Source organism: Saccopteryx bilineata, chromosome 2 (assembly GCF_036850765.1).
Source record: "Saccopteryx bilineata isolate mSacBil1 chromosome 2, mSacBil1_pri_phased_curated, whole genome shotgun sequence".
Lineage (NCBI taxonomy): Eukaryota > Metazoa > Chordata > Mammalia > Chiroptera > Emballonuridae > Saccopteryx > Saccopteryx bilineata.
This window is the reverse complement of record NC_089491.1, coordinates 277,784,493-277,792,343: the sequence shown is the minus strand read 5'-3', so window position 1 is coordinate 277,792,343 and position 7,851 is coordinate 277,784,493.

The following is a 7,851-nucleotide window of genomic DNA, read 5'->3' as shown; positions in this document are numbered from 1 at the left end:
GATTAGCTACTTTTAAAAAGTTAAATCCTCCTCTTTCCCCTGCACGGATGACTCGCTTCGTAGGTGGATGATGGATAGATAACTGAATGGATGATGGAGGGATGGAGGGATGGAGGGATGACGGAGGGAGGGAGGAATGCATGGATGGTGATTGATGGATGGATGGTGGGTGATGGATGGAGAGAGGGATGGATGGATGGATGATGGAGGGATGGATGGATGCATGGGTGATGGATGATGAATGGATGATGGAGGGATGGATAGGTGATGGATGGATGACAGAAGGAGGGATGCATGGATGATGGAGGGATGGATGAATGCATGGATGGTGGATGATGGAGGGGTGGATGATGAAGGGATGGATGGGTAAATGGATGGTGGATGAATGGTAGACGGATGAGTGCTCTAAGACAGGCCTCATCGGGGGTATTCCAGAAACAGAGGAGGCAGCACAGACTTCCAAGGAGCATAAAAAGGGGCTCAGAAAGGAGGGGAACTCTCAAATGTCCCTGAATGAAGAGCAGGAGGCATCAGACAAGGGAGGGGGCACAGCAGCAGCCTCCATGCATGACATGGACATAGGTCCTAGATCTGAGGACCACATGTCTGGAAGAGACCGAGAAATAGTGCGTGTGAGAAGCAGAAAGAGATGACGATCTAAAGAGGCAGTAAAGACCAGCTAGGTCAATGGTAGTCAACCTGGTCCCTACCGCACACTAGTGGGCGTTCCAGCTTTCATGGTGGGTGGTAGCGGAGCAACCAAAGTATAAATAAAAAGATAGATTTAACTATAGTAAGTTGTTTTATAAAGATTTATTCTAGCGTGCGGAGGACCCGGGTTTGATTCCCGGCCAGGGCACACAGGAGAAGCGCCCATTTGCTTCTCCACCCCTCCGCCGCGCTTTCCTCTCTGTCTCTCTCTTCCCCTCCCGCAGCCGAGGCTCCTTTGGAGCAAGGATGGTCCGGGCGCTGGGCATGGCTCTGTGGCCTCTGCCTCAGGCGCTGGAATGGCTCTGGTCGCAACATGGCGACGCCCAGGATGGGCAGAGCGTCGCCCCTGGTGGGCGTGCCGGGAGGATCCCGGTCGGGCGCATGCGGGAGTCTGTCTGACTGTCTCTCCCTGTTTCCAGCTTCAGAAAAATGAAAAAAAAAAAAAAAAAAAAAAAGATTTATTCTGCCAAACTTAGCGAAAATCTGACATAAAGTACTTGGTAAGTATTTATTATTATATGCTTTAACTTGCTGTAACTCTGCTTTATAAATTTTATAAAGTAAAGTTACTTCCCTACTTTATAAATCACCATTACTGTGGAACCGGTGGGCAGTTAGAAAATTTTACTACTAACAGAGATACAAAAGTGGGTGGTAGGAATAAAAATGTTGACTACGCCTGAGCTAGGTAAAGGGCTCCGCCGAGGCAGCCTGAGTGATTGTAAGCAAGAAAGAACCCGATTCAATCCCAATTCAATTGTTTTTTGTTTGGGGTTTTTTGTTTTTGTTTTTGTTTTTAGACTTTATTAATTGATTTTAGAGAGAGGAGAAAGAGACAAAGGGTGGGGAGGAGCAGGAAGCATCAACTTACAGTAGTTGCTTCTCGAATGTGCATTGATTGTGCAAGCCCAGGTTTCAAACCCACGACCTCAGCATTTCAGGTTGACCCTTTATCCACTGTGCCACCCCAGGTCAGGTGATTAAATTGTTTAAATCATCTATTCAGACCATGGGTGGAGAATAGCCTGAAAGGCATACAGAGAGACCCACACACACACACATGAGATTATTGGGACCATCCAGGAAAGAGGGAACACATCCAGATGTGAGGGAACATGATAGAGTGAAGAGAAGATGGGATGGATGTGAACAGTGGTGAGAGGTGACCGAGCTTAGTGACGGGTTAGTTGTGGGAGGTGAAAAGGAGGATGTGACCTGTGATGGCGCAGTGGATAAAGTGTCAACCTGGAAACACTGAGGTTGCCGGTTCAAAACCCTGGCTTGCCTGGTCAAGGCACATATGGGAGTTGATGCTTCCTGCTCCTCCCCCTTCTATCTCTCTCTATCTCCCCCCTCCTCTCTAAAATAAATAAATAAATAAATAAATAAATAAATAAATAAATAAATTTGAAAAGGAGAATGTTTCAAATGATGCCAGAGTTTTTGGGAAACGAAACAGATGGTAGGGGTGTGAGGAGGCACAGACAGACAGGAAAGACAACAGAGTCTGTGTGGGATGTACTGATTCTGTGGAACCTCTGAGACACCCACATGAGTCACTTGCATCACCCCATGTGTCCTCTGCAAGGCCATTTGCAGGTTACATATTCCTATTTTGTGGGGAAAGAAGCTGGAGCTTCTCATTAAGTAACCTATCCATGCCCAAACTTTTAGTGTGTTGTTCTGTTCTCTCTCTTACCAACGTCCCCAGTTCCACTGAAGTATGTCTCCCTGGTAACCCTAGAGCTGTACCAAATGCCCAAGCAGGGGACCATGGGAGTGGCCATGGACCCTGATTGTGGACTCTTGTCATTCTGACTTCCCCTCTTCCTTGCTGTGTTAGAATGGCAGTGTGCCATTACTCAGTGTCAAGGACAGAAGTAAGGGGAGGAAGTCAGAGGAGAGTTGGTCTGTGGTGACCATGGACAGGAAATGCTACCTGACCACACAGCCAGATAGAGCCTCCAGAAAACACAAACAGGCAAAACACGACATTGAGGTCTGACCAAGGAGGAGAGTGTCGATTAAAGATATCAGTGACAAAGCCCCTTATAAGAGATCTGGAAAGTCTCTAGATTGTAGAAAAGTTAAAATACAAAGGCAGATAGAAGAAAGCAGAAATCCTCTAAACTTACCATGAGTAAATGACCCTTGATAATATTTTTTGCAACTTTCTAGATTACTCTCAGCATTTACACACACACGAGCATTGCACACAAACACCGCCACATGTACGTACGTGTGTAGATGGGATTGTCTGATTTGCCGATCCGCATCCGTCTGTAATTCGAAAATCTATCATGGGCATCTTTCTCCACCCGTGAAAGTGGGTATTCATAAGCACCTTGCGTTAGGTACTGAGTGGTGGTCTGACTGCTGAACCACTACCCCATACCACCTCTTCCCACAGCCAGTTTTGCCCTTAAAGTCACGGAGAGCCCAGGATCATGGGTGTGTTACCTTTAGAGTTTGCTCGGTGAATAATGCTCTGTGATGGGTTAGCAGCTAACCATTAGCTATTTGAGAAGGTGGACCAGGCTATCTATCTCCTAAAATAAGACAGTAGGAACGTGCAGGAGACCCTCCACTCTCTGCCCCAGTAAAGGCTTCTGGTGAGCACGGCACACTGTCAGTGTGCTGCTGTGGTCAGTGGTGATGACCTTGGTTTGGTCTCCTGTCATTTTTACCCACCCTGCAGTTTCTGTAGGACTCTCGCTCCTGTGACTGTGTAACTCATATTTGGCCTCACATGTCCTTGGACTGGATAACCAATTTTTGCCGGTAAGGCTGGATTTACTTGACATCTTCAGTAGAAGATAAAAAAGCAAATGCCAGCTAGCGGGTGACAAAGGGAAGTATGTTAAAATGACAAAAAGCCCAAGAGCAAGGCTGTAGCGAGACCTCGAAAGCCACTAGACCCAGGAAATGAAAACCTGTGGGGAACTGAAATAGGACACACTCTTTCTTTTTTCTTTCGGTTTTGTGGAGATGTAATGGACACCCATCCTTGTATAAGCTTATGGCGTCCAGCAAATGACTTCCATATGTTGTGAAGTGAGGACACTAACACCGGTCCGCTCATTCTTGCAATGAGAACTTTTAGGATCTACTCTCTTCTATTCCTGCAGTCACAGAGCAGTGTTAGCTGTGGTCACCATGCTGGCTGGGTATCACACCCCCTACTACTTCTTATTTCAGGCCCTGGCTACGCTGCTCCATTGGTTGGAGCATCGTCCTGATACGCCAAGGTTGCAGGTTCAATCCCCGGTCATGGCACATACAAGAATCAGCCAATGAATGCATAAATATTATATGTACAACAAATCAATTCTCTCTCCTTTCCCTCTCTAAAAATCAATTTAAAAAATGCCAAGTCCTAGTACTTCTTACTTCAAACTGAATGTTTGTAGCTTTTGACCCCTTCCTCCAATTCCCTCACCCCCACTCCAACTGTGGCAACCACGGGTCTGGTTTCTTTTTCTGTTTGGTTGGTTTTGTTTCTTTTTAAATCTCCATATAATTGAGTCATGTGGTACCTGTCTTTCTCTGTCTGACTTATTTCACTTAGCATAACACTGTCAAGGTCCACGTTGCCACACATGGCAGGATTTCTTTCTTTTTCTGGCTAAGTAATATTCCAATTTTATATATGGATGCATCACATCTTTATCCACACTACTGATGGGTACTTGGGTTGCTTCCCTATCTTGGCTATTGTAAATAATGCTGCAGTGAACATTGGGGTACACAACCCTTTTTTGCATTAGTGTTTAGAATTTCCTTCAATAAATACCCAGAAGTGAGCCTGACCAGGTGGTGGCGCAGTGGATAGAGCGTCGGACTGGGATGTGGAAGGACCCAGGTTCGAGACCCCGAGGTCACCAGCTTGAGCACGGGCTCATCTGGTTTGAGCAGAGCTCACCAGCTTGGACCCAAGGTCACTGGCTCAAGCGGGGGGTTACTCAGTCTGCTGAAGGCCCGCGGACATGGCACATATGAGAAAGCAATCAATGAACAACTAGGGTGTCACAATGAAAAACTGATAATTGATGCTTCTCATCTCTCTCCGTTCCTGTCTGTCTGTCCCTGTCTATCCCTCTATCTGACTCTCTCTCTGTCCCTGTAAAAAAAAAAAAAAAAATACCCAGAAGTGAAACTTTTGAATCATAGGGGCAGTTCTATTCTTAATTTTTTTTTTTTTTTACAGAGACAGAGAGTGAGTCAGATAGAGGGATAGACAGGGACAGACAGACAGGAACGGAGAGAGATGAGAAGCATCAATCATTAGTTTTTCATTGTGTGTTGCAACATCTTAGTTGTTCATTGATTGCTTTCTCCTATGTGTCTTGACCGCGGGCCTTCAGCAGACTGAGTAACCCTTTGCTGGAGCCAGAGACCTTGGGTTCAAGCTGGTGGGATTTTTGCTCAAACCAGATGAGCCCACACTCAAGCTGGCGACCTTGGGGTCTCAAACCTGGGTCCTCTGCATCCCAATCCGATGCTCTATCCACTGCGCCACTGCCTGGTCAGGCTATTCTTTTTTTTTGAGGAAGCTCATACTGTTTCCTACAGTGGCTGCACCAGTCTGCACTCCCACCAACAGTACACAATGGTTCCCTTCTTGCCAACACTGGTTATTTCTTCTGTTTTGACAATAATCATCCTGACGGGTGTGAGGTGACATCTCACTGTGGCTTTGATTTGCGTTTTCCTGAAGATGAAGGGGTGTTGAACATCTTTCCATGAACCGGATGGCCATCTAAAGATGGGAAATGTCTTTGAGAAAATATCTATTCAGATCCCTGGCCCATTTTTTAATGGCCCATGTTTTGCTATTGAGTGGTATGAGTCTTCATATGTTTGTAGATTAACCCCTTATCGAACACATGGCTTGCAAATAGTGCCCGCCATTCCTTACACTGTGTAACTAGGACTGTCTCATGACTCTGCTTGTCTCCACTGGTCAACTTCCTTTCTCCTTCTTTGGACAAGCTCTCTCTCCTCCTGGCCACTGGGAGAGGTGTGTGTGTGTGTGTGTGTGGCCACCAGTGTGCAGCACAAAAAATATACCTGTTACCCTGTTACCCAGATATTCCGAGAGAAGTCTTTCCCATTCTCATTTCCTACGTCCCTTCCCAATCCTCCATGCTTCTCTATTCATTTTCTTCACATTCCTTGCTAACAGTCTCGCAGGGGAGGGGCCTGCCTTTGGTCCAGGCAGCTGTGACTACAAGCATGGTATTTCCCCGGAGGAGAGAATGTAGTCCATGTGGGAAATGAACGATGTCCCTGTGTTCTGTGCAGCTATTCCCACAAATGACAGGGGATCAGAATAACACAAGAGTGGAAGGATAAATATATTTTTATCGTGAAAAACCTTAAACACATCCAAACACAGAGACATGAATATGATGAACCCCACACACCCATCACCCAGCTATGATGAGTGTGTCCTTACGTAAGCACCATGCCATTACACCTGACAAACTCATCAAGAACTCCTGGGCATTATCTAATAGTCAGCCAATATATAAATATCCCCAATGCCAGGAATTTTTTGTATTTTTTTTTATTATTCAAACCAGGATCCAAACAAGATCCTCATGCTGCACAGGTTTGGTGCCTCACAGACGTCTTCACCCCGCAAGCAAGCCTCACCCCACCACCTGACTCAGTACTTATGCCTTTGACGGAGGAGGAAGCCACCGCCATGGTCCTTGTAGAATGCCCCTTGTGTGGGGATTGTCTGCTTCCTTGTGACGGTCCCACAAACAGGAGTTAGCTATAAGAGCTTCATTCATTTCAGGTTCAACTTCATATTGTTTCATTTTTCATGGAATTTATTGAGATCACATCAGTTAATAAGCTCATAGAGGTTTCGGGTGTACGAGTTACACTACGTCATCTGCACATTGCATTGTGTGCCCATCCCTCAAAGTCACATCTTCTATCACCATATATTTGATCCCCTTTACATTAAACTACGCCCCCTCCCGAAGGTGGCTTCCTTCTGGTCGCCACCCTCTGTTGTCTGTGAATGTCGGTTTCAATTTCACATCCCACAGACAAGTGAAATAATCTTTTCCTGTCTGATTTATTTCCCTTCAGCAAGATCCTCTCAAGATCCATCCATGTTGTCACAAATGGCAGTATGTCATCTTTTCTATGGCTGAGTATTATTCCTTTGTAGATATGTAACACATCTTATATATCCAATCTTATCTATCAAAGCACACTTCAGTTGTTTCCATGTCTTGGCCAACGTGAAAAGTACTGCGATAAACATCGGGGTGTATGTATCTTTATGAATAAATGTTTTCAAATTTGGGGAGTTGATATCCAAAAGAGTGGCTGCTGGGTCCTATGGTAGCTCTATTCTTAAACTTTGAGGAGCCTCCATACTGTTTTCCACAGTGGCTGCACCAGTTTACATTCTCGCCAGCAGTGAATGAGGGTTCTTTTTTGTCCACAGCCTCTCCAACACTTGTTATTATTTGTCTTGTTGATAACAGCCAATCTAACAGGTGTGAGGTGGCATCTCACTGTAGTTTTGATTTGCATTTCTCTAACAGCTAGTAAAGATGAGCATCTTTTCATAGGCCTGCCGGTCATTTGTATGTCTCCTTGGGAGAAGTGTCTGTTCAGGTCCTCTGCCCATTCTTTAATTGGATTGTTTGGTGTTGAGTTGTATGAGTTCTTTATATATACTGCTAACAAAAATTAGGGGGTATTTCTAGATGAATATGAAGCGATAAGACATCCCCTAATTTTTGTGAGCAGTATTTTTTGGATATTAATCTGTTGTCAGAGCTGTTGTTTAGAAGGCTCGGCTTTCTTTGGACGTCCCCTTCGCAGAGGTGCTGTGTTTCCTGCTGCTGATTGGCAGGTGGCCAGTATTTGTCTGGTCATCCCAGCCTGGGACAGGCTAGGTCTGACCCATGGATTCAGTGCCGACAACCTGGTCTCTCCCTTGGGAAGGTCATGATCGAACACTTGCCTAAAGTTTTTAACCCACTGACCATATTTCTTTGCCTGGATTGCTTATTTCATTAGGTATCAGAACATGGAACCAAGACGGTTCTGTCAGTGAGTAAAATCACGCCTGACTTCGCTAGGAATCTGGACTCCCCTCCCTCACCA